We start from the raw sequence: 27,050 nt of genomic DNA, 5'->3' as shown, positions 1-27,050 counted from the left end.
TTTTAATATTGAAGTGATAGTATTATTTTTTTAAAATATGGATTATTAGAGTGTTATTTTTATATATAAAATTGTTTAATCAGAGAAGTAAAAAATTAGACTATTTAATTTATTAAAAATACAAAAATTGAACTGTCTAATTTTTATAGAGGTATATAAATCAGACCGTTTAATTTGTAGAAGTATAAAAATCAGACTATCTAATTTGTGAGAGGTACCTAAATCAGACCGTTCAATTTGTATTAAAAAAATTAAAAATTTTGAAGTACAGAAATTAAACCCTCAAATTTGTATACTTTTTACAATTTTAAAAAACACTAAAAATTATAATATTAAAATATATCAGAGGCAGAGCCACCTACAAAATAAGGGGACAATAACCTCTCCTAATTATCACGTTTTCCTTACAAGTTATACATAAATTTTAATCTAGCCTCCCTTAAAATTTGTATTTTATTCTTTGTTAATTATAATTTTTTTTTACCCCTCCCTAAAAGTTAATTTAACTCCGCCCTTAAAATATATCACCATTTTTATATCCATAACAAAAAAAAATTAGCCCCACCATTCTCTCCCTTTCCCAACCAAAAGCTTGGAGTACATTTTCTGTCTCATCTTTGAAAATTTTCAACCAAACCCAAAAAAAAAAAACTAAAAATTTTCAGCTTCATCTTATAATTAAGTGATACCAAGGCGAAACGTGGGTTACAAAGAGAAAAAGAAAGAAAGCAGTGGCGGAGCTTTAAAAAAAAAAAAAAAAACTAATACAAAATATATAATAATAAAATTAAATTAAAATTTGGTTAAAAATATTTGTTAATCTTTTCATTTAATGAATGAGCTACTGATACTCTAAAATAATCTCTAAGAAATTTTTAGTTGATTACTTAGTTCTTAACAAATTTTATTTATTAAATCAGTCTTTAAACTTTTGTTTCATTATATAAATCAGTTTTTAAATTAAATTATTCGTCTATATAAAAGAATTAATATAAAAATGTTAAAATTTTTTAGAAATAATTATATTTTTATTAAATAATAACATAAATTAATTTATTTTTTACTAAAATTTAATGTGAGAATTGATGATATGTCTAATAAAATAAAAATTTATAGATTGATTTGCTAACTAAAATTTGTTATGAATTAAATTATCCAACTAAAAATTCTTTAAGACGATATTATTCTTTAATATATACGTTAACACTTATTTTTTAGTTATTTAATAAAAAGTTTTTATTCTTTAAAGATTTTTATAAATACGACACTTATTAGTCAAATTATCAAATTAGCTCCATATTACAAGATAAAATTTAGAAAACAATTATAAAAATTGTTGAGGATGAGATTTGATCCTACAAACTCATAAGAAAAAAAATACAATTCTGGTATGTTAACCAAGTCAACTATAAAAATTTATTCTATTAAACTTAATATATGCAACAAGAATTACCTTATTAAATTTAATTTATAATCATAAGTAAAAATAAGAAAATCAATTCAATAAGTAAATCACCAATTGGTGATGATGATATACTTTGTGAAATTATTAGTATTTTTAAAAAAATTAGTTGAAATAAAAAGTTATTATCTATTTATTAATTAATATTTTTTTATTTTAAATCCTAAATAGTTTTATTTGCCGTCATTTTATTGATTGAAAAAGTTATTTTATGCATAAATATCACAAAAAATGGACTTTCTAATTAACTGGCAGTTAATGAAGTTGGATAGTTATAATAAATATATGAGATTTGCTACGTATACAAGGTTTTTTTGACATACAAGTCTATATAAATTAGCTGAAGTTCAATAAAAATAACTCTTAATTTAAAGAGCGTGTAAACACATGCCTCTTCAACTTTGAATAGCACGAAATAAAAAATAGTTCTTTTTCAACGTTTGTATTCCACGTTCTTTATCCTCTTCTTTCTCCTTCTTTTTTGCATTTCTCTTCCTTTTTCTTCACCTTCGTGCGTTTCATCCTCATCGTGGTTTCTTTTATTGTTGTTATTGTTACTACGTTTTTTTTCTTCTCCTCTTTCTATTGATTTTGCAACATTATGTATTTTTTTTCTTTGTTTGATTTTTTCTCCCAATAAAAATTATAAGAAAACGAAATAAGAAGACGAGGAAGAAGAAACAGTAGAAAATGAGGATGAGGAAGAGGAAGAGTTTTGAATTATGTATAACTTATCAGAATAAAAATACACCCAAAATTCTTAAAATACACCTAAATATCTTCGTGTTACACCCAATTTTGTTGCTAATACAGAAAAATGTTTCATATAATGCTGCATTTTTTTCTTCTTCTTTCTTTTCTTTATTTCTTTCTTTTTTTTAGTTAAATAAATATAAATTCATCATCTTCTAAGTAATTTTGTAGCATTATGCATTTATTCTTCTTCTTTGTTTGATTTTTTTGTTTTTGTTCTTATTAAGAGAGTAAAACAAGAAAAAACTTGAGAAGGTAAAACAAAAAAGAAAAGATGAATAACAAAAAAAGAAGAAGAAGATGGTGATGATGATGAAAAAAAAAGTAGAAGATGAGGAAGAGGCAGAGGAAGAGTTTTGAATTATGCAGAACTTATCAGAATAAAAATACACCCAAAATTCTTAAAATATATCCAAATATCTTTGTGTTACACCCAAAATATTTTCTCTGACGTTACATTTTTTCTTTTGAATTGAACCACACCTCAACCACTTGATTGGATTCAAAACAATAATCAATTTTATTCTGGTTCATTTGACAATCTGAACCTGAATTATTCATCATCTTTAACAACGAGATAACTGATGATGGAGGAGAAAGAGAAAAAGAAAAGAGGAGAAGAAATTCCAATGAAAAAAGAAAGAGGAATAGGTGGTATTGATGATGACGATAACGAAAAAGAAAAAAAAAAGAATGTGCAAGAAGAAAAAAAAGAAAAAGAAAAAAACGTGCAATAACAAAAAGAAGAATAACGTACAGTAACAACACAAAATGCGTAAATATAAATGACTTATAAAGACTTGTATAAACGTTTGTATGTAGAATATAATTCTAAATATATAATAGAATAATTGTTAAGAATATATAGTTTAATTTTGATTTGTTAATAATATAAATTTTTATTTATTATTTAATTATATTTATTATTTTAAATGATTATTCACAGGTAATTTTTTTTATATGATAATATGTAATTAGAATGTAAAGAAGTTCTTTAAACTTTTATAATACCAAAATTAAATTAAAAAACATATAAAGAAACACTTAATTATATTAAAAGTAAGGAAGAAAAAAACATTATAAACTAATCTTTGTTAGATTAATATACGTTTTACATATCAGTGTAGTTTTTTTCTAATACTTATATGTATATAATTCTAATTTCTAACTATAAATATATTGATGCCCAAAATAATTTATTGTAATATATTTTTGTATCCGTACTAAAATTGTTGGTCCGTCGCTATATAACACATGAATGCGTACATTGTACAATTTCAAACGCGTTTTCTGCCATATAATTTCCATCTTCAATTGGTGACTGAAATATTACCTATGTTATTTTTATTTTTTCCTTTCTTTTTCAATGAGTAAAAAGAATACTAAGTGAAAATAATAATATATCATTATTAAAGCTAACTATGCCCATGATGGCATCATTTTTAACTTCTTTTAAGTGGTGGCCTGGTGGGGGTAAGAGGGTTTTAAAAAGATGCTGTTAAGATCTTTTTGCTTTAAATAAAATGTTAATGAAACCGAAAATTGCACATTTGATACTTAAGCTTTAACAATTAACTGAATTAAGTAGTAGAGTATACTCACCATATATATAATTACTACAACAATATTTACAAGTCAAATTCCTCATCTATAATATCATTAGAAGATAAGGTTATCTTTTTCCATGTACACTTCTACCAACTCTCAAAAAAATACTTTTAAAATTAATTTGTATTTATCAAAATAAAAAATATAATATAATCTCATATTTTAGTAAATATTCATATTTATTTTTAATTAAATTATTAATAACTAAATATAATCTCATATTTGTACTTATTAAAATAATTTTAGATTATTTATTTTGAATTAATTTGTATTATCTTTTAAATATTTGTATTTTTGTTAAAGATGTATTATTACTTTTTTAGAGATTTTTTAAAAAAAATATTATTTATACATCACAATCAACTACCATAAAATAAATATATGTGTTATTTTATTTATTTTTAATATGTATTTTATATTTTAATATATATTTTATATTAGTATTGATTTTTATATATATTTAACATTATTGATTTTTTTTTAATAGCAGAACAAGGTTGATTATAACTGCCGTCGCAAATTATGGTTTCTGTACTTATCTCTGCTGGTTATGTATATTTTCAACAGAGGCGGAACATGGGGGCCATAAGATTTTTAATAAGTTTTTAGTAGTTATTATAATATTGGAAACATTTCAGGTACTCCATTGTATTTTATTGGAGTTTCAGTTCTCTAGTGTTTTTCAGCATTCAGATTTATTATTAAATATTTGAATGGTTTAGATCCTAGGTAAGATGGGTATGGTGAATATTAAGATAGGAGGGTGTATGTTGGACTTTTCACCGGCTAGAACGTTGCGGAGTAAGATTATGTGAAAATACCCATTGTGGGTAAGCCAAGCTAATGTGATAATGGGCCCAGCAGGCATTATGTTGGCATCCAAAATTCGAGTTTTTAAAATAGAAAAAATGTTCTCCCTCGTTATTAGTGCATCTTTCATCAATAATAATAATAATAATAATAATAATAATAATAATAATAATAATGAGTGTTGTATTATTAAATAATCTTGTTTCAGTTTTATTTATTTATTTATTACAAATTGACACATCTAAAAATAATATATTTAGATATTAATTATATTTAAATTATTATTTTTTAAAATATATTTATATTTGAAACTCTAAAGTGATATTTGTTTTGAAAAAAAAAAAGATTACGTGACTTCTTGAATTCGTAAAAAGAAAAAAAAGAAAAGCACTAATTGAAATTAAAGAAGAAAATAAGGGAATAAATAACGGATATGAAGGAGAGATCAAATAATGCAATGTGAAATTTTTTTTAGTTTGTATATTTTCTAGATTTGGGCCTACCCGATAGAATCCAATGGAAACCCAATCTAACACTAACACACTTCACACAACGTAAGCATTAATAGATTCATCAAAAACAAATGTAAGTACTAATAACGTATCTTCTTCCTCGCCCAAATTGCACAATGAACATCTTCCTCGCCAGAAGCTAACCATCAAACGCGTAGAGGTATCTAGTTTGTACTTTAACATTTGTGTTTTGATATTTTTTCTTATCTTGGACTAAGTCCTTTAATGCTATCGGAACCCAACAACCTAACCGCCCCAAACCCAGATTCTTTTTCTGCTCCTGACTTAAAACATGGTTCTTCAGGCCACTAGAATGCCGTCGTCCATGGCCGCCTTGCTTCGTTGTGCCGTTCTCACCCCTTCCCATCTCCTCCACTTCGCACGCTCATCGCTACGACTTCTTGTTAGTTCAAATGTTTTCTCTACTCTGCAACTTACATCCAAAGTCTCCTCCGCTCCCACTCTCCATAAAGATCCCTCTATCGTGTTATTAATGTATGATGTGCTGCATGTGTTGCACTAGTATGGAACAAGCCATACAGCTACAATGGGGTCTCTCCTTCAATTTGCTTTCCTTCTTGACAGCACTTGTTATCCTAAATTCCATGGAGTTCATACTTGCCTTCTCTCCGTCTATATGCATGCTTGAGACGGCTGTAAATAATACAGAACCATCTCCATTTATGGGATGAAGATTGATGATCTTCTATTCCACTATGTACCCGCCCTCCCCTCTCCATGTGTGTTCGGTTGACTGTTCATATGGATAGGAACTATAAATCTATAACAGTGTATGTTTCAAGCCACTCGACTTTCATCTTTGAATAATAAGCCAGCTGTTGAGCAATTTTTTTCCAATCGCGAAGCTGTCCAATTATGTCTTTTCGACGGTATCTTAGGGTACGTTGGTCATTCCAACCATCACTCCACGACAAATGACATCCGCGCTACTTGTTCGTACGTGGTGTACTGGTCTTCCAGTGTTGTACACTGGCTCACCAGAAACGCTTCCTATAATATTAGTGTTTTACTCAAATTTTTATTCCATGTTTATCAAAAAATGTATGTATTTTAATGTTTTAATTGTGGTGTCAACAAAAATTAAATAGACGAAATTAGAAGATAAAAGAAAAAAAATGCAAAATGTCAGAGATAAAACTAAACTATAAAAATTGAAAGAAACAGAAAATTAAAAAAAGATAAAAAAAAAAGACAAATATAAAAAAATTTCATATAAAAACAAAACAATTTTATTTAAAAATTTAAAAAAATATATTATAAGCGTTTAAATTCAGAAAAATTATTTAAGTTTTTTAATTTTTATTCTATGATGCTAAAGATTGAAAATGTTTTAAATTTTTAAATATTTTCTAAAAAACCTAGACTCCTTGTATTATTTGCATAAATTTCTATTTATAGATCATCCTATACCAATTGATAATTATTTATTAATACCCCACTTTTAATAACCGGTTTTCGCATTCTTTATTTACTATTGATTCGTCCGAACACTGGGAGGCCGAGCTTAAGCACTTCCGAGCAAGTCGTCAGCCGTGAGGAAGAGTTTTACGTCGGTCAAGATCAAACACCGCGGCGGGAATACCTGCAAAAGATACTCCGACACTCAAGTTAGTAATAATCTCAGAAGAGAGAGAGAATGATTAAGTGAGTTTTGAGTAAAAGGTAAGAGACTGAGGGTGATAGAACCTGATCTCAGTCGAGACTATTAGTCCGGATTTATAGAGATTGTTTTACCGTTTTCATATGGATTAGTCCTAGTTTATAGATTAGTTAAGATATTCGGTTTTGGTGCTATAAGCCAGTTGAGCACGTTTCTTATTTTCCGTTGGGTGATGCTGCTTCGGTCCTGATCGTGTGCCGGCTTTTTCGGACGGCTGATACGGGACCGAGTTTTATAATGCACGTGTCTTTTTATTTGATTGGGTGAGGCCGAGCTTATCTGCTTTTGTTCCGAGTTTGTTGAATGTGACGTTAGCCTCAGGTATTCGCATGCCGAGCATGCCGGGCGACCGAGGATACAGGTAACGTATCATAGCCCCCAAGCTAGCCTTGGTGTGGACAGGACTAAGGCGAGCTTTCGGATCAAGAGTATTGGATCCTCGGTTGCCGATTTTGTCGCGCATGGTCTTCGTAGCCCCCAAGCTCGGCTTGGTTCTGTCTGGGAAAACAGAGCGTTGCGAGTGGCTTCGTTCTTCGCGCCAGTGACATGATTGATGTGAAAAACCGCTCCGCTTCTCTAGGCACCCCTGTCCATTGGTTTGTGTAGTGGCTTTAATGCTTCCTTCTTCCGTGTCAACCTGAAGTAAATGCATAGGGCTTAGTAACCGTTTTCCTTTGTGGGGTTTTATGTGCATTTGTGTTTCTTTCTCTTTCCAACTGCTGTGTTCTGGGATAGGGATTTTTTGTCTGAAAAAATGAGCAAGCAAGGTCAGTTTTGATTCCTTCCTTCACTCGCCTTCTTCTACTTTGCTTTTTCCTTTCCTTGCCTTAGATGGAGGACTGTAATGTGGGGAGTGCATATGATTGGGTTGACATTAGGGTAAGAGAGCGTCAGTCTCAGTTTGATGATGAAGAGTCTGTGAAGTTGTTGGGGTCGAGTGTTTGGGTAAGGTCTGGTAGTGATATCAAGATTGAGTTGTTACCTTGTGGGAAGGACGACCGTGTCTATGATCGGTTAGATGATTGGTCTTACTTTTACATGTATAGTTGTCTTTTCACAGAGTTAGGGGTAAGGCTTCCTTTTACCGATTTTGAATGTGGTGTTTTATACTGGTTAAACTGCGCCCCAACCCAATTGCATCCTAACTCATGGGGTTTTGTTCGAGCTTTTGAAATTTTGATGGAGCTTTTAGAGTGTCCGCCATCCCTTAGATTGTTTTTCTCCTTGTTTCAAGCGAAAGGGGTGAATAGAGGTTTGTGGGTTAACCTTAGCAGCTATCCTCGTCGGGCGGTATTTGGTCTGTACAAGTCTTCATTTAAGGATTTTAAGTCAATGTTTGTTAAGGTTAGGAGTGTTCCCGAGGATTTTCCATTCTACTTAAATGAACATTTGGTTGAGAGGTTTCCCCTTTTCTGGTGTGCCGAGCCCTACCAAGCCCTAGATGTAGATGATAGATTACCGGATGATGACATTGTTATGGATTTTTTGTTTAAATCTTTGGGTCCGAAGGGTTTACTGTCAGTTGCTGAGATGTTGAAATGGGATACCAATAGGCAAGCAGTTTATAAACATATAGGTAATTGTGTTTTGTTATGTTTGTTTTGTATTCTTGCTTATTTTGCTGTGTCTTGACCTGGTTGTTTTCAATCTGTAGCCGAGAAGGCTCCTGCCATCACCACTGCCGGGTTGAAGTCCTATTTCAATCAGCGTAAAAAGAGTGAGAAAGAGGATTCCTCTAATGTGGGAAAGGGCGCTGCTGCTGTGGCAACCCAGTATGGTCCTGGGCCGAGGTCGAAGCGAAAGAGGGGACAAGGCAAAGGTGGCCTTGCTGAAGTGTTGGATGGTAAGGGTGAGTCATCGCTAATACTACAAATGGTGGAGTCTGCTTACGAATCGCAGAAGAAGCTTCATGGGTATGATGAGGATGATCATGGCAGATCTTTATGGGCGAAGCTGTATCCTTTTGGTGTCATGGCTGACGAGCTCTGCTATTTTCCCGACGATATGAAGAGGATTGATGATGTTGGTCGAGCAGGTGTCAGTCGGTTTCTGCAGGTATGGGTTACTTTGTTGTTCTTTTTGAATTCTAGCTGGTGTTTACTTATTTATTTCCTTATTTTGTAGGTGATTGGCGCTCGCATTGTTGCTATTGGTCGATCTCAGGAACTTGCTTTAGAGCGAGAGGAAAAAGAGGCTACTCGTGTTGAAGAGTTATCTGGAATTATCCAGAAAAGGGATGAGAAAATTGTTGAGCTGTCTTCCTCCATTGAGAAGAGAGAGCTTGAATTTGCTGAGGAGCGGAAACTGCACGAGGCTTCTTTGAAGAACATGAAGTCTGAGGTCGATCAGTTGTCTGCTCGGATCAAAGAGTTAGAAGGCGGGGTTTATGAGGCCTTTGCCCAAGGTTTCGACCGCGCTGTTTCTCAAGTCAAGGTGTTGTATCCTGAGGCTGACCCTTCAAAGCTCGATGTTATGAAGGTTGTTGTTGATGATGAACTTGTGGAAGATGAAGGTGCTGCTGGAAGTGAGAGTGAGGGATCCAGCATAGGCGATAAGATAGAGTAGTTTTTTAGTATTTGTCTTATTAATGCTTGTTGTATCTTCGGAGCTTGCTGCTATTTTGTCTTTTGAACTTTTTCCTGAATGTTTAACAGTGATGTTTTGTGTTCCGAGTATATAGCTTGGTTTGAAACAAATAGCTTTGATTGATGTGATATGCATTTTGGTTAGACCCTATTTGGTGTGCCGTTATGGGAAAGACGAATGCTTTGTGTTTACTGATGGTGGTTTAAACCATTCTTTGTTTGGTTGGTCTGTTGATAGTAGCGGCTTTAATGTACTGTTTTGATTATCCCTTAGGCTTTGCTTGGAATAACTTGTTTGTTGTATTTTGCATGTGCTTCTCCGAGTATTATTATCGGAATGCGCGCGTTGTTCTCCGAGTATTAAGCTCGGATTAATTTTAAATGTTCATTTGTTAGAAGGTAGGGACCAATGTTGAAAATGCTGGTGTGTACTTGTCCGAGTATTATGCTCGGCATGCGCATGTTGAATTCCGAGTATGAAGCTCGGATTAGTTATGTTTGTTAGAAAAATTTTGACTTGCTTTTGTGGTGGAGGTAATCCGAGAAGTAAGCTCGGATTGTGATGTTAGGGTTCCGAGGATTATGCTCGGATTACCTGAAATGTATGTTTAATTGTCAAAATGTGAATCGTTTTGATTGCTCGATAGGTTGTATGAGTACAATGATTTGTTGCGTCCGGCCTCGTTAAAACCCTCTCCGAGTAAAACCCATGTATTTTGGGAGAAAACCTTCAGAGGGGAAAAAGAGTACCATCGTTCGCAAATTACAGATTACATCATGACTGATATTTCCTTAAGGAGGAGATGTTCCATGTTCCTAGAAGTTGATCTCCTTGAAGGGTTTCGAGCTTGTAAGCCCCCTTTCCGAGACTTTGGAGAACTCGGAAAGGCCCTTCCCAGTTTGCCGCCAATTTGCCATGTGCCGGAGGTTTCCGGGCTTCTTCTGTGCGTCTGAGTACGAGGTCTCCGTTGTTGAAAGACCTGTGAACTACTTTTCTGTTGTGTCTCTGCTTTAGATATTGTTTTCTGGCTCGTTGCTTTATGGCGGAAATGTCTCTTTCTTCTTCTACAAGGTCTAACTCGGCTGTCCGAGCTTGTAGGTTATTTGTTTCATCATAAAGCTCGGTCCTTAATGTTGGGACGCTGACCTCTATTGGGATAAGTGCTTCTGCGCCATATACCAGTTTGAAAGGAGTCTCTCCTGTTGCAGATTGAATGGTGGTATTGTAACTCCATAGAATTTCTGGAATGAGGTCGGCCCATTCTCCCTTAGCGTCGCCGAGCTTTTTCTTTAACCCCTGCAAGATAATTCTGTTAGCCGATTCAACTTGTCCGTTAGTTTGCGGGTGCTCTACTGAGCTGAAATGATGTTTGATGTTAAAGTTTGTTAGAAAGGTGGCGAGCTTATGATCTGTAAATTGTCTCCCGTTATCCGAGATTATCTCTCTTGGGATACCGTATCTGCATATGATATTTTTCCATAGAAAAGATCGCACTTTTTCTGCCGTTATGTGTGCTAGTGGTTGTGCCTCTATCCACTTAGAAAAATAATCTATTGAAACCAAAAGGAACTTTACCTGGCCTGGCGCTTTCGGGAAAGGTCCGAGGATATCTAATCCCCACCTATCGAAAGGCCAGCTTACCTCTGTGGTATGGAGTTCTTCGGCTGGGGTCTCCGAGAGGGTGGCATGCTTTTGACAATTATCACATGCCTTGACTTTGGAGATGCAGTCCCGTTTTATCGTCGGCCAATAATATCCTGTTCGCAGGATCTTTGCTGCTAATGCTCGGCCACCGATATGGTTGCCGCAGACTCCTTCATGTGTTTCGGTCGTAACCTCCTCGGCTTCCTCCTTGCTGATGCACTTGAGCAATGGTTGTGAATGTCCTCGTCTGTATAGGGTGTTTCCGAGCACTGTATAGAAACTTGCTCTTCTTCGGAAGAGCGGCAAGTTTGGCTCATCATTTGGAATGGTGCCTGTATTGATGTAATCGAAAAAAGGTGCTCGCCAATCTGGGACCTGTGTAATACTCAGAATTGTATCCTGCTCAAAACTTGGTTTATCAAGTGTTAGCTGGGACAGTGCCGATGTGTTTTCGGCTTGCCGAGTTGTGGCTAACTTAGATAACACATCGGCCCTGGTGTTTCATTCTCGGTTTACATGAATAATATCAAATTCTTTAAATTTTGAAATCAGATCCTTTGTTATGAGCCAATATTTCTCTAACAAAGGATCTTTTACCTGGAATTCGCCCTTTATTTGATGTACCACTAACAAAGAGTCGCAGTAGGCTGTTATTCGAGGTATTTGCAGTTGTAGGGCGAGCTTTAATCCAGCGAGTATGGCCTCATATTCTGCCTGATTGTTGCTGGCGTTAAAACGGAACTGTAGTGACTGCTCGGCCACCACTTTGTCTCCTTCCTTTAGTAGAATTCCTGCTCCACTGCCTTCTTTGTTTGAGGCTCCATCCACATGCATGCTCCAACTGACCTCTGTATTATGCGTGTCATTGGTCATTTCTGATATAAAGTCGGCTAGCACCTGTGACTTCAGTGTTTTCCTTGATTCGTACTGAATGTCGAACTCGGAGAGCTCGACCAACCATTTTATTAATCTGCCGGCGAGCTCGGGTCTGGTTAGTATCTGCCTTAGTGGTTGGTCCGTTCGTACTATGATTGTGTGGCTCTGGAAATAGTGCCGCAGTCTTCTTGCTGTTGTGATTAGTGCTAGCGCCAGTTGTTCTATCCTCGGGTACCGTGTTTCTATTGGTTGTAGCACCCTACTGATGAAGTATACTGGGCTTTGGTTTCTTCCTGTTTCTGTTACTAAAACCGAGCTTACAGCATGGTTAGATACTGATAGGTATAAATACAGCGGCTTACCTGTCTCTGGTCTTTGGAGGATTGGTGGTGATGTGAGGTGTTGTTTAAGTTCGGTAAAAGCGTTCTCACATTCGTCTGTCCAGTTGAACTTCTTGCTTTTAGAGAATGTCTGAAAAAAGTGATAAGATCGGTTTGCCACTGCAGGCAGGAAACGTGACAGGGCAGCTATTCGTCCTGCAAGTTGCTGGACTTCTTTCACCGTTTTTGGGCTTGTCATGTTCAGTACGGCCTTGCATTTTTCTGGGTTGGCCTCGATGCCTCGAGATGTTAACATGAATCCAAGGAACTTCCCTCCTTGTACTCCGAACGCACATTTGTCTGGGTTAAGTCTCATGTTATATGCTCGGAGTTGCCTGAAGATTTCTACTAAGTCGTCACAATGCGACCCCTGCAAAGGTGTTTTTGCTACCATGTCATCTACATAGACCTCCATATTGTGGCCTATCTGTTTGTGGAATACCTTGTCCATTAGCCTTTGATACGTCGCACCTGCATTCTTTAGGCCAAAGGGCATTACCTTGTAACAAAAATTTCCATGTTCTGTTATAAAAGCCGTTTTGCTTTGGTCTTCTGGGTGCATCAGAATCTGGTTATAGCCAGAGTATGCATCCATAAAACTCAAAGCTTTGAAACCAGAGGCGTTATCAACTAATTTATCAATGCAAGGCAATGGGTATGCATCTTTAGGACAGGCTTTATTTAAATTTGTAAAGTCGACGCACATGCGCCATTTACCTGAACTCTTCCTTACCATTACCACGTTGGACAACCATGTGGTGAAGCGAATCTCTCTTATAAAACCTGCATTGAGGAGCTTTTGGGTTTCTTCAAGTGCTGCTTGTCTTTTCTCCTCTCCGAGGTTCCTCTTCTTCTGTGCGACTGGTCGGACTGTTTTGTCGATTGCTAGCTTGTGGCAGATGACTTCGGGGTTTATCCCGGGCATGTCATCTGGTGTCCATGCGAAAAGGTCGGCGTTCTTACGCAGTATTTGAATGAGTCTTGCTCGTTCTGCCCCTTCTAACGCTTCTCCAACATATGTGCATTGCTTCTCGTCTGCTGTTAGTGTTACTTGTTGAAGGTTGTCCATTGGCCGAGGTCTTTTGCCGAGGTCTTCCCTAGGGTCTAGGTCGGCTAATGTTGCCGAGCTGGCAGACGTGTGAATTGCTTGAACTTGGGGCCGAGCTTCCTGCTTTGTTTGGACTGGTTTTAAACCAGCGTTGTAGCATTGCCGAGCTTCTCGATGATCGGCGTGTACTGTAGCGATCTTGTTTTCCTGCACTGGGAACTTGACACACAAGTGTAATGTGGACACCACTGCCCTGAATATATTCAAGGCAGGTCTCCCGAGTATAATATTGTAAGGGCTGTAACAGTTTACTATTAAGTATTGAATATCCATTGACTTTGACATAGGGATTTCTCCCATTGTGGTCTTTAGCCATATGTGTCCCATGATAGGGACTCTCTCTCCGGAGAACCCAATTAGCTCTCCAGAGGAAGGTCGTATTAATTTTTCAGATAATTTCATTTTTGTGAAGGTAGAGTAAAATAAAACATCAGCACTACTACCTGGATCTAATAATGTCTTTCTTACCAACAGTTCTCTGACTTGAATTGAAATCACCACGGGGTCGTCGAGGTTAGGGCTTGCCGATTTGAAATCTGCTTGGGTGAAGGATATTGTGGCATCTGGTTCTTTGTCCATCCTCGGTTGTATGGTTCCTTCGATTGCCAACATTGCTCTGTAGCTCCTTTTCCTGGCCGAGCTTGTCTCTCCTCCGCCTGCGAATCCCCCTGATATATGGTTGATGACTCCTCGTGGCGGATCAGGCATCGACTTCTTTTCTTTGTCGTCGGCCCTTGCTTGCTTATGCTCTATTCTGTCCGAATTTCCTCCTCTGCCCTTTCGGGTCTCGATATATTTGTCCAAGAGTCCTTGGCGTGCTAGCCTTTCCAGGAGGTCCTTCGCGACGATGCAGTCATCCGTAGTGTGGCCGAATTTTCGGTGGAAAGCGCAATGCTTTGTCTTATCCACGAACCTTTGGTCCTGGTAGTTTCCTGCTCGGGCTGGTGGTTTTATGATTTTGGCGTTGAGGATTTCTCTGATAATGTTTTCTCTTCTGGTATTGAATCTGGTGTACGTGTTGTACTTTGAAGTAGGCTTGGAGGGTTTCTTACTGTCCCTGTTGACTGGCGATCTGAAAGTTCTTTCTTCGTCTCTTCGATTTGGTTGTTTGTCAGATTTTTGGGCTTCTCGAAGTTCTTCAATTTCCACTTGACCTGCCGCCCTTTCTCGAAACTCCTCCAGGGTCTTCGGCTTTGTTATGGCGATGGTCTCCCAGAATTTACCAGGTCTGAGTCCGGCTTTGAGGGCGTGCAGGTGAACGGCTGGGTCCAAGTCTTGGATCTCCATGGTGGCGTCAGCGAACCTGGTCAGGTAGTCTTTCAGGCTCTCATGCTGGCCTTGCTTGATGGTGCCGAGATAGTCCGATCCGTGCACATAGATTCTTGACGCGGCAAAGTAATCGATGAATGATCTGGCAAGGTCTTCAAAAGAGGAAATTGATCCTTCAGGGAGTTTGGAGAACCAGAGCAATGCAGCACCGTCGAGGTAGGTTGGGAATGCTCGGCAAAGGACGGGCTCGTTCTTAGGGCCGTTGAAAAACATCATTGACTGGAACTTCTTTATGTGGGCTCGGGGGTCGCCGAACCCTTTGTACGGTTCCAGTGCGGTCGGGAGAGTAAAGTTTTTTGGCATCTGATAATTTGTGATCTCCTCGGAGAAGGGGTTGTCGAGGGTGAGCTTCTCCTTTGGCGGGGCGATGTTCAAGGGATCTGTAGCACCTTGAGCCGAGTTTTTGGAGCTTTCTCCATTGTTCGGCGTAGACAACTCGGCTATTCTTCGTACTTCCGCCTGCAGCTCGGCGATTCGAGCTAGGAGGTCATCCTGTGAGAGTTGTGGACTTTCCTTGTCAGCCATGTTCGAGGATCGAGAATCCTGCAAAATAGGGTAGAAGACTAAACAAAGAAAAAAGTGGGGTTAGATGTACTCCGGGCCCCACGGTGGGCGCCAAGTGATTCGTCCGAACACTGGGAGGCCGAGCTTAAGCACTTCCGAGCAAGTCGTCAGCCGTGAGGAAGAGCTTTACGTCGGCCAAGATCAAACACCGCGGCGGGAATACCTGCAAAAGATACTCCGACGCTGAAGTTAGTAATAATCTCAGAAGAGAGAGAGAATGATTAAGTGAGTTTTGAGTAAAAGGTAAGAGACTGAGGGTGATAGAACCTGATCTCAGTCGAGACTATTAGTCCGGATTTATAGAGATTGTTTTACCGTTTTCATATGGATTAGTCCTAGTTTATAGATTAGTTAAGATATTCGGTTTTGGTGCTATAAGCCAGTTGAGCACGTTTCTTATTTTCCGTTGGGTGATGCTGCTTCGGTCCTGATCGTGTGCCGGCTTTTTCGGACGGCTGATACGGGACCGAGTTTTATAATGCACGTGTCTTTTTATTTGATTGGGTGAGGCCGAGCTTATCTGCTTTTGTTCCGAGTTTGTTTAATGTGACGTTAGCCTCAGGTATTCGCATGCCGAGCATGCCGGGCGACCGAGGATACAGGTAACGTATCAACTATTAATTGGAAACTTTAGAAATAATTAGACTGTCAAATGATTTAAATTAAACACTATAAGAAAAATATTCGATAATATCAAATTTATCGTTGAATTTAGCGTCATACGTTGGCGGTGATATTTCTGTTGGATTTACTATCGGACTTAGGTGGCTTCTGAAATGCTCGGTGGCTCTACCCTCCTCACATATTTCATCCGTACAAGGAATAAGCTCCATACTCACATCAGGTTTCCACAAACAATGCCAATGTTCGGTTGCTCACTGGAATGTGATGTCAGTCGGGCGGCTAATCAAGAGCAACTGGGGGTGTAAGGTATCTGGACCTGGGCGCGAGCTTTGTGATGGGAAGTGCAGCCACGGTCGTTGGTGGGTCGATAGATGGGTCCACCTACAAGGACACTTTGATGTCAAAGTAAGTGTTCGTACGATGAGGCAGCTAATTAGGGTAAAAGATGACATACTTTGGGAGAGGGGTAAGTTCCTTCCCTTTTATATTTTGTACTCAGGTGGACCCTCTTGTCTGGGTCCATTCACTTGAAAACTTATGCTAGCTATCTAAGTCTTTTTCAGGAATTGATGTGACACGTGGGTCACTTTAGCTCGTACGGGTTGAGGACTCGTCGAGTCAGTAGTCCACATAATAGATCTCTAACTTTTATTGGATTTGGCCAGAACATAATTTAACGTATAATTATTTAATAGATGAGATTTTGTTTTTATTTGGCTCATTGGAATGAAATTTCTAGTTGTGTAACTTATATTCACACATCTTTAATTATATATATTTTTGAGGAATGTTATTTTCACTAATTTTATATAATTTATTTGTATAACTTTTGTTTTTAGTATTAATTAAAGTGAATGACAAAAAAATTGAAAAAAAAAGATAAAAATGATTTTTGTGTCATAAAAATGTAAAAGAAAAATAGATGTAAAGATTATTATTTTTTATATTTTTAGGGTCAAGTTGTGTCAAAGTTTGTTCATTCTTTTCTCATTTAATTTTCTTAAACGTTCTCTCTTTGATAATTGGTATTTTTATTAGTCAAAATAAACAATGAGTCAACGAGTTCTTAAATTCTTGAAAACGATAATTTGATTGACAATTAGGACTTCATATGATGAAGACTTGGTTTGAGGGTATAAGATGGGCACACCATTCAAATATCAAAGCATAGACGCGAAGACCCCTATAGTAGTAGATCACATGCTTCATGTTGGGTTCGTTTCCTTGAGCCTCAAGCACAAGGCATCCAATTATTCCACACTTGCACCGTACCAATTCAATTCCACTTACACTACAAGAAACTTCAAAGAAATCAATCGTATTGCCTCACGTCAAATAAACCAGCAACGACATGTCGTGTTTTTCTTTTTTTTTAAGTAAAAAATATTTTTGTACTTATTACGTCTAACTGTAAGGTGCTTTATTTAGGGGTAAGCACGGGGTCGGTTTGGTTTGGTGTTAAGGTGAAATTAGAATCGAATCGATCAAAATGTAATTAGTTCGTTTTGGTTTGGATTTACATTTTTTTGTGCATGTACTTGAACCAAACTAAACCGATTAAGAACGGATTAGTTTGGTTCAGATAATTGGGTATCTGATGATTTTAAAATTCATTAAAAAAACCAAATTTTTTTCTTAAAAATTCAACAAGTACAATAAACATGTAATATTAATATAAATAATCTAAACATGTTAAATACCAAATACATTAAAAACTAAAATCATTAAAATTCAAATATATTAATAGTGAATAATCTCACTAAAAGTCACTAAAAACCATATATATTTTTATTTTTTTATTTAATTAATATATTATTGGATTCACGGGTTGGTTCGGATTCTGTATCCCTAGAATCGATATATATCCAAACTAATCACTAACAAAGGCCACTAATTTAGTTTGGGTTGGATCCAATTACTTATTGATTTTAAAACCAATATAATTGGTTCGATTCGGATTCGGATAAATAATCGAGTACTCGTTACCAGTACTCGCCGCTACTTTTATCTCCTTGGTAAAAGCAAAGCTAATATTAACCCAGAAAAAGAGAACATAATAAAGTAGCATTTGTGCTACATTGAATTAATTATTTTTGTTATTATATAATTAGCGTTAAATAAGAGATCTACGATAGTAATATAGGAATAATACAAACTATTATAACTGGACCCAATGTTTCTCAATTAGGCCTAACCCATTAGATATTTAATCATCCCTCTCAAGATATTTAATGTGGTTTCTGATTGTGATTAAAGTTGCTTTATTACTCATAGTATTATGAATAATAAGACTTTTGCCAAGAGAGAGTTATGGGAGTGAGAAAAGTGAGTCACACGAATAGGCGTTAACGATCCAGAGTGGGAGGGAGGGTTATGGCTAAGGGTTCTATTGCCGAGGGAGAAGGAGGGTTTATGTGTGTCTGTGCGTTTAATTTGTTTTCTCGAAATTTACGAGGTAAAAATTGGGGAGCACTAACTTAGAAGAGGTAAAAATTCACGTGCACTAATTTAAATAAATTTTTTAAATTTAATAATTTTTAATTATTAATTTTAAATAAAAACAATTGCATGTAAGTTTTTTACTTTAATTTATGGAATATTACAAAATAAAAATAGAATAGACCATGTTTATAAAGCATAGACTAAATTTACAAATATACTCACACTTTAAAAATACATCCATTTCATTCTATTACCACATTTTTTTGTCTAAATAAACAATAAAAAAAAACAAAGAAACAAGTCTAAGGTTGTAGCCATTCTAAGTATTCATCATTATCACGAGCTCTCAGTATAGCCAAACAATTTGCAATGGAATTAGCTTCCCTTACAACTAAATTAAAATAAACCACCCACGCTCTGTTCAACAAATCATGAATCTTCATCAATAAATCTGTGCTATCCCCATGAGCTGCACCTAGAGGTTGTTGAATCGCCAGAAAAGCATATCTAGAGTCACTTTCACAAACTATTGATTTCAAGTCACACTCCCAAATAAGCACCAAGCCTCTCCAGATAGCAAAGATCTCAGACCGACACACAGACCAGGAATATATTTCTCCATTCTCCCAAACATCCCTAGTCACCAAATCAACATCAGAGATATGATATATAAAAGGAGCTCGCACAGTCTGCCACAAGGGAACCACAAATCATACCAGAAAGATTGCTCCAAGTCGCCAATACTCTAAGAAAAGCCGTCTTTTAATCAAATAAAAATTGAAGCAATATTCCTCCAGCAGCTTGAAGAATATCCAGGAATGTTAAACCCTAAGGATTGGGATGATTTGAAATATTTATCAGAAATAACCTATACCTAGAGCTTTTTTTTGCAAGTTAAAATTTGCCAAACAAGTTTCTAATCATTGCAACATTAACCAGTTTAGCATCCCTAATCCCAAGACCACCTGCTCTTTTTGGAATAATAACAAGTGTCTCATTTAACTAGAGGAAGATACTTGCCATCATTCATATAGATTGGTCATTTCATAAGAATTTTCGCATAATAGAATTTAACTTATCACATGTATAAGAAGGAAGGAGGTGGACATGCATCTAATATATAAGAATAGAAGATATAACTGATTTAATAAGACATAACCTTCCAGCTTTGTTTAAAATCCAACCCTTCCAACTAACAAATCTTTTTTGAATTTTATCAATGGTATCCAAAGCACACTTACAAGTGACCCTAGAGTGGCCCAAATTAACTCCAAGGTATTTATTCAAATTCTGAGTAAAACGAATTGATGAGATGCCAGTAAAAAGCTCCTTCCTTGCATTAAAGACATACTTTAAACACATGATTTTAGATTTTTCAAAGTTCACCTTCATGTCTAAAACTTTACAAAATGTATTAAGGACATTTATGATTAGTTCTACTTGGCTTTTTCTAGCTTTGTAAAAAAGGAACAGATCATCAGCAAACATCAAATGAGAGACCCTAAATTTACCCCTAAATACCGCCACTGGCTCCCAAACACCATGAAAAACTTGATAGGCAATAAAACAAGCAAGTATTTTCATACATAAAACAAACAGATACGGAGACATACCTTGTCTAAGACCCTTATGTGGATTGAAACTGTCCAGTTTATTTCCATTCCACAAATGGAAAAGGAAGAGGAGCAAACACAGTTCATAATCAGATGGGCCATGTAGCTTAAACCAAAACTGCACAAGAAATGCTCAAGGAACCTCCAATCAACCCTTTCATAAGCCTTTTTCAAGTCAATTTTAAAGACTAACTTGCCTTTTTTTTACTTAGTTATCTTCATATGATGCAAAATCTCTTATGGAACAATAATATTATTAGTGGCCCCTCGGCTAAGAATAAAGCCTCCTTGAAGAGGTCCTACTATCTCAGTGAGAAAGGGCGTAGGCGGTTAACAAGAACTTTTGTAGTAAACTAGTAATCTTATAAACCACATTACAAAAACTAATAGGACGAAACCCCTTAAACAAAGTGGGAGACTTCACCTTGGGAATAAGCATAATGAGAGTCTCTTGAATAGAAGGATGAATATGACCCCAGTAAAGACCACACTCGCAATCTGTCGTATATCCTCACCAACAATATCTCAAAATTTCTTATAGAAGAAAGCCTGAAAACCATTTAGACCAGAGGCCTTGAAAGAGTTCATGCCCATGACAACAATCCTTTTCTTCCAAGATAACCGGCGCAGTAAGAGACCTACAAGCATCTTGACTTAAATGAGGAAGAGGGATATCTCCTAATGTATCAATATCCACATTCTCTCTGAAACAAAAAAGTCTCTAAAAAAATTTATTAGCTTTTGCACTGATGACATCATCCCATATAGGGGTGTTTAAAACCGATCCGGACCGAACTAAATCGACGAATCGAACTGAAATAACCGAAAATCGAACAAATCGATAACCGAAAAAATCGAAAAAAAAAAAGTTTTGTTATTTTTTGCGGTTCGATTCGGTTTTCGGTTTTAACTTTGAAAATCCTAACCGAATCGAACCGAACCGGTTCGGCAAAAAAAACCCTAAAAATTACTAACCCCTGACCCCCACGCCCCAAACGAATGAATCGAGTGCTGTTGCAGTGCTGCGCGAGTGTGTGTCCAGTGTTGGAGCGTCCCTAACCCCCAAATCCCCAATCGAAACCTAGCTTAGTACTCAGTAGCTCTCTCTTCTCCAAATCTCTCCCTCTGCGCACCCACCACCCAGCCACGGAGCCAGCCACCCACGTCGTTGAGTCTCCACACCTGCGACACCCACGTTCCTCCTAAGTCCCACCACTGCGAAGCCTTCCTCGAATCCCAATGCCGAAGCCTTCCTCTTCGCAGACAGAGCAGAGATCCTCCCAAGTCCCACCACCGCGAAGCCTTCCTCTTCAGCCCAGCACGCCACCCACTGACCCAGCAGGCCAGCAGCGTTTCTGGGTTCTGGCCACGATCATCAGTTCAACCCAGCACCTCCCAGTCTCCCACCCAGCCTTCCTCCCAAGTCAATATGGAGCTGTTGAGGGATTTCTTCTGGGATGACGAGTTTCGGTTGAAGTGGGATGACATGCTTATACATGCTTCAACCTTATAAGAGTGCCCTGTTACTGGGACTATGATGGTGCATTGGGTTCGCAAGGTAAGTAGTGGACGCCGGAGTCAATCTCAACTTCCTTTTGGATTTAGATGTTTCTTGCAACTGCCTTTGGCATATTCTAATGTGTTGCAAATTGCAATTCTCGCTTGCTGCAGTTCCCCTTCTTTTTTAGTGATAGAGAATATATCATTGGTAGAAGAATTTGGGATGCTGGACAAGCTTACTACTGCGTAACAAAGGTTTGTAAATGTTTTCTCTGCTGTCTAATAGTGTGAAATGGTGATGGCTTTGTAACAAAGACTTATGATGTTGCAATTTAGCTTTCAGTTTTTTAGTTGAAAATTTGACTATTATCAAGTTTCTAGGATACTTCAGCTCAAAAGAATCACTGTCTTATTGTCATAAAAAATTTATGTTGTTTCATCTTGATTATCCATTCTAGGAACATAATTTGTGTCAAAACATACCCTTTTCCTTTCTCTTCCATTGTCTGCAAATATTTACACACTAGTTTTTTGTAGCTTCATCAGTACGGAGAGACTTCAAATCCATGTCACTAGTATTGTGAAGTGTGCTGCCTTATTGTTTATTCAACCTCGTAGCAATATTAAAGTGAAGTTATTGGGATTCAATAAGTCATTTCCCTTGGCATGGAATAGCTTGTAGCTAAATATGATAATGATCTTATTCTTAGCTAGATATGATTTCTCATTCTTTTGGATTGAGAATTTATATTATATTTCTAATCTCTTATATCAATTTGTTTAGGGTGTCCCTTGTCCGTCTATGCCAAGGCACAACAAACCTAAACGAGTTGATCTTTATTATTCAAGCTGGTGCATTCGTCCAGGTAAGAGGAAGCTTAAAGTTTAACTCAAAGTACTTTTTACTTATGTGTGTGTTGCATGTGTTAAGAAATCTTTTATGTGTCTAGATAACTACTTATTATTGAAGCTATCTGCTGTACTTTCTAAAAAGACAGCCAATACTATTATATATAGTCTGATCCTTGGATGAAAAAGATTATGCTAGGAGCCCACACATTACTAAAGTACATAGAAGAAAGGATATATTAAGAAACAAATATGATGTGAACTAGATAGTAGTGGGGACAGACATATATACTTGTATCCAACTTGTTCAGTTGTATTGACTGTTGAACTATTAAACTTCTTTAATTGTCGTATTTGAATTTTTTTGTCGTTCAATTTCATTAGATTAAGACTTTGTTAGCTATTGTGTATTTGTGTTTGTCGATTTCAATGTTATAATTTTGCGAAATAGTATGGTAGTATTTTTCTTGAATTGATTGAAAAAACCGAACAAACCGAACCAAACCAAACCGATTTTAATTGGGTTGGTTTGGTTCGGATGGCCTTGACAAAAAACCGAACCAAACCGAACCGCAGTTAAATTAGACGATCGGATCGGATCGGATGACTTTTCCCTCAAAAACCGAACCAAACCGCATCGCGAACACCCCTAATCCCATAGACCAAGTACCATCCTCAATGAAAATACCATGTCTCTTATTCTTCTTACATCGCATGATCGTCTGAAGATGAAAAAATTTAATATTCTGGTCACCACATCTGACTCACTATTCTCTAGATTTCTGGTATCAAAAAAGTCTTCCTGCAGAAGAATAGTATTGTACTCTTCATTCAGAGCTTTCTCCTTCAACTATAAACTAGCATTTCCAGAAGTATCTATGCTCCGCTAAAGGCTACAAATCTGCTCTTCTAGCCGTCTCTTCTTAACAAAAATATTATCAAACACCTCTTTATTAAAATTAAGAGCATCCTTTTGAACCTTCTTGAGGCTATCCAGCACTATCAGTGCTCCCTTCCTCCAAGCCTCCTTAACTACCCTAGAGAAGGTATGATGAGTCGTCCAAGCTGCTTGGAATCTAAAAGACTTGTTATCATTCCGTCTTCTAGTTGGTCTCCTACAACGAATTAAAAGAGGACAATGATCGGAATGGAATCTACTCAACACCTTCGTGCAGGCTTTTGGAAAAATAAGACATCAATCCTGGTTAAAAAGAGCTCTATCATGCTTTTTAGCAATGTCTCTGTTGCCAACAATTCTTCTATACCAAGTAAACTCTTTGTCGGAAGCATTTATATCAATCAAGCCACATATGTGACATCCTTACTACCAGAATATCACGCTTTCGGCTGCACCACTATGATAGCATGGATATTACGACAACTTCCATACATATATAATAATAAAATAAGAGCCTTTACTCGAAATCGTATAAACTTTTCTTTGAAAATCGGGAATACTTTTTTTTTTTCTTGCACATATAGGGAAAATTGAAGGGAAAAAAGTTTTCATACCACATAATCTTGGGTCAAAATCTCTCTAGAATTGGTGGTTAAGCTTCTCCTAAACACCAAAATCACAAAAATTTCAACACCACATACCCAAATTGCGAATTCAGAAGAGAAACAGAAAATGAGGTAAGGATTTCACAGTTTTTTACCACAATGTTTAGATAGAAACGAAGAGAAAGTCGAGACAAATACGTAAACAGGTTGTCAATTCGGAACTACGGTTTGGAAGTTATGAGCAAATGAATGTGATGATGAATAGTGACACTTAGGACATTGACTCTCTTCCTCTCTTCTCTCTTTTAGCTACTTCCTCACTCTCACTAATACAAAGGAGGCTGAAATATGCTAAGGGTAAGGGATTTTGTGCCTTGGGTTTGGGTTTTGGGCCTAACATAGGCCCTTTTTGTGATTTTTGGTTCGTTGGCTCTATCTTAGACAAAAACTTTTAAGATAAGTGCTCGAACTTTCGTTTTAAATATTTTTATTGTCATTCATAAACAAAGTTCAAAGTCTCAAATAATTCATATTTTAATTTTGAAAAAAATCCGAACTCTTACAACATCTATCCAAAGTGTCAGCAAAAACATCAACTCGCATCTCATTAAAAGTCTTTCCTTTGACTTCCCCGGCATGGAGTATTTCATTGAAACCTCCCACCAGTATACACGGTAGAACAATGTTTGCAGCTAATCCAGTAAGGTGATGCTGCAATTCCTAACGGCGCGCCACATTAGGGTGTTTGATAGATTAATCTCAATTGTCACACACTAATTAATGACCTCTATGACCCTGCAATGGCTAGCAGATGGAGAAGAAAGAAATCAAATACCACCACTATAACCTTGTGCTTTAGTTTAGTAATACTAATAGCAGAATAACCTAAACCATTTCAGAAAGTTTTAAGCCTATCAAACATCACATGACTATCTAAGAGAATAAAAAAAGTAGGATGATTTTTTTTTACAAACTCTTTACAATAAACATGAGCCATTTTATTAGAGACTCCTCGAATATTCCGAGCCAATAAATTAAATTTGCTATTATCCATAAAATAAATAGTAGAAAGAAAAGTTACCCCACGGCTTGGAGAGAGTCCAACCAAGTTAGTTTCCATTAGAATCTACCTCTTTGTGAGAAGGAGCTTCTTCCGCAATGCCAACATCGCTAGCTTGAACATCACTAACTAGAGAATTCTGAAGAAAATTGGGTCGAAACCTTTTACAATTAGATGTTTTAGCTAGGGTCTTTTCATAATCACCGACATCTTGTTTTTTTAGAGGAGCATAGACCCACTTCATGCCATGATTCTTGTTTGACTTATTAGTTGCTTTCAGCGTGCCAGAAACAACACTAGGCTTTTTGTTTTGATTTGGTTAAATTATACAGTTAGTTCTATACTTTTAGTGAAATTGTAAATTGGTCTCTACACTTTAAAAGTTTGTAATTGGATTCTTAAAGAGAATTAAAATTTGCAATTTAGTCCCCGTTGTTCAACAAGTGTTTGATTTAACAGAATATTCTCAACATATTCTCTATTTTAACTGAGAATATTTTGTTAAATCAACACTTTTTGACCAGCAAGGACTAAATTACAAATTTTAATTCTCTTTAGAGACCTAATTACAAACTTTTAAAGTGTAGGGACCAATTTACAATTTTACTTAAAGCGTAGGGAATAACTGCGTAATTTAACCTTTTGATTTTTAAACACAAACCCAACTTTGACATTGAATTTCACTTGTTTAGTTCCTGATGGACCTACCTCATCGTTTCTTGGGCCTACTTCCTTTTTTCCTTTCTTCCTTGAAGACACATTAATCCATCCTTCCTCTAATTGATTCACCACCATATCATGCATATCTTTTCCATGCATATTACATTCTGCAATATTCTCACTATGCATATTATTCTCCTTCATTTGCGGAGGCTTTCCAAATTCAAAAATATTTTGAATTTTTGAATCTTCCTGCACAACGGCTGCACTTTCACCACCATGTCCTTTATCGGCGTCCACCAGATCTTTCTTAGTATCCAAATTTTGTGATGGAGAATCCTTCATATTACCCTCACTACGAGTACACACCACTGACTCATGTCCGTAGCAGTTACAACGATCACAAATTAACTCAAAGTTTTTATATTCTACCTTATATTACCACCGGCAGTCCTAGATTAATTTGAACACAAGCACGTGCAAACTTTCCACGTTCAGCTTCCATTGTTGCCTAGTCAACCTTCATCGGAGCACCGATGGCAGAAGCAATGCATTTTGTAGCATGCGCTTGATAGAATAAGATGTTCAAACCTGCTATTCGAATCCATACCGGTGTTGATCCGAACGATTCCTCACAAGGACAGAAGGATGGTGTCCATGACTTAACTGCTAACTAGTATCCATTTCGGTCTCTTTCAAAGGAAATTAGGGTTGATTTTTTAAGTTTAACATAAACAATTGGTCTTTAGCTGATGATATGAGATTTTTCAAATAAGAAAATCTACTACTAGTAAAGACTAAGGAATGCAAGTAAATATTGGTAACTTTATCACATTCTAAAGTAACCTTACTCTATTACCACGTTTAACAAGCGTACAATGAAAAGTGTAGCAAAAAAATGTCACAAAACATAGCGTTGAACAATTAACGGCCAAACTTTCGTAACGTGGCTTAAGAAAGGGTTCCAATAGATCATATTTTCTTGTATTGGATCGTAGATAATTGTCAAGATTTCTTGTAAAAAAATCAATTCAATTTTTTTCTTTCTGATGATTTCATCTATGAGTGGACTATTTTTCAAATTTAATTTTAATATATATAATTTATATAGATCTAATAATTTATCATTAGTTGCATCTTATGGTGACTATGGTTATGAGGATTATGATGGTTATAAAACTTTAATAAAATTTAAAAAAATTAAGGTCAATTTATTTGACAATTTTTAATATGAAATAATTAAAAATAAAAGTGTGATTAAATTAAAAAGTTTCGAAAATAAAAAATATTACCTTAATTTTATCTATACCTTTTAACTCTGTTAAAGTTTTAAAACTACTGTATCCACTGTAGCATTCACCTTATAAATTTTAGATAAAATTAAATAATAGATATGAAAAAATTAAACAAAAAAGGAAAATGGGCCGAAGTTGGGCTTCAAAATTTTTTTTCCCAGCCCAAAAATCATGGGTTTTTATATTTTTAA

General features: G+C 36.3%; 1 long non-coding RNA gene and 1 pseudogene across 1 annotated transcript; one reads left to right on the top strand and one right to left on the bottom strand.

Annotated features, from left to right (window-relative positions):
* Positions 1-18,514: 18,514 nt before the first annotated feature.
* Positions 18,515-21,133, bottom strand: LOC130933170 (uncharacterized). Its single transcript, XR_009067632.1, has 3 exons — positions 19,993-21,133; positions 19,096-19,207; positions 18,515-19,015 (listed from the first exon to the last, which is right to left on the bottom strand). It is a non-coding gene; the product is annotated as an uncharacterized LOC130933170 (long non-coding RNA).
* On the top strand, positions 21,002-23,786 carry LOC130933169 (uncharacterized; annotated as a pseudogene).
* Positions 23,787-27,050: the final 3,264 nt, after the last annotated feature.

Source organism: Arachis stenosperma, chromosome 6, assembly GCF_014773155.1.
Source record: "Arachis stenosperma cultivar V10309 chromosome 6, arast.V10309.gnm1.PFL2, whole genome shotgun sequence".
In the NCBI taxonomy this organism is placed as follows: Eukaryota; Viridiplantae; Streptophyta; class Magnoliopsida; order Fabales; family Fabaceae; genus Arachis; species Arachis stenosperma.
Note: the sequence above shows the minus strand (reverse complement) of the source record. Positions and strands in the feature narration are given on the sequence as shown.